This window comes from Condylura cristata, unplaced genomic scaffold (genome assembly GCF_000260355.1).
Source record: "Condylura cristata isolate star-nosed mole 26May11 unplaced genomic scaffold, ConCri1.0 scaffold00036, whole genome shotgun sequence".
NCBI lineage: Eukaryota > Metazoa > Chordata > Mammalia > Eulipotyphla > Talpidae > Condylura > Condylura cristata.
In genome coordinates this window covers 15,294,183-15,295,247 of record NW_004567137.1, presented here as the reverse complement: position 1 = coordinate 15,295,247, position 1,065 = coordinate 15,294,183, and the positions used below count along the sequence as shown (strand labels likewise).

The window sequence follows — 1,065 nt, the reverse complement described above, 5'->3', positions numbered from 1 at the left end:
TGCTGAATAAAAATATGACAAATGTACAGTTTTGCTATGCATAGTACATTTTTAAAGGTTTATTTATTTATACATACAAGAACTGGGGTGCAGACCAGATGTGAGGACTAGGGGTGAGAGGATTCACCATAGAGAGAGTGGGGAGCAGCACATGCAGAACTATTGAAGCAAACTGCTGAAGGGAATCAGCAGTTAGGACAGGAGAGGTCTGCTGGGCCATTTGTGTCAGTTCCCTGAGAGTTGATCAAACTCGTGTTGCTGTGGCTGTGGACAGTTTCATTTTGCAGTGCTTTAACTGTTGCACAACCAGGGAAGTTCCTATACATAGTACACTTCAATACTTATTTTGAAAAAAAAGAAAAAATGTCACTAGAATAAAGTCAAAATCAATTTTAAGATGCATTTCTTGAAAAAGAATGTTACCAAGGAATAGCACATATTAGTGGGAGTGAGAAACGGTCCAGTCACTATGACAAGCTGTATGGAGATTCCTCAGACTATTGAAAATGGAGCTAACACAGGACCAGGAATGCCGCTCCTGGGGATCTGCAAAAAGACACATATGCATTAATCCCTAGGACACCTGCACCTCTGTGCTTACTGCAGGGTTGACTGGCGCAAGGGGATGTGGTGTATACACAGTGGAATACTAGTCAGCAGTCAAAAAGATAAACTCATGCCATTCACAGCAACAAGGACGGAGCAAAAGAGGGATTATGCTGAGTGAAATGAGACAGAAGGAAAAAGAAAACAATATATGGTTTCACACATATAAGGACACAGGGGAATCAAATAAGGCCTCAGGGGAAATAATTACATGAAAAACACAACACAAAACAAAAATGAACAGACATCTATAAAGCAGACATTCTGCAGGGGGAGGGCAGAGAGCGGGATAGAAAGGAGGGAGGGGAGAACACAGGGTCTGTGGTGATGGTCAGGGGTGAACTAGCTTGGGGATTTGATGTGCAAATATCTGAGAAAAGAAAGCAAACAGAAAAGAACAGTGATGTAAAATAATATAAATATTTAAGATATAACAAATTACCAAATAGATAAAACTTA

The 1,065-nt window shown here is 40.3% G+C and overlaps 1 protein-coding gene across 1 annotated transcript in view; it reads right to left on the bottom strand.

Moving 5' to 3' along the window:
• Nucleotides 1-1,065, bottom strand: part of LOC105854395 — a 36,386-nt gene that overhangs the window by 20,625 nt on the left and 14,696 nt on the right. The gene's annotated exons all lie outside the window — the stretch shown is intronic.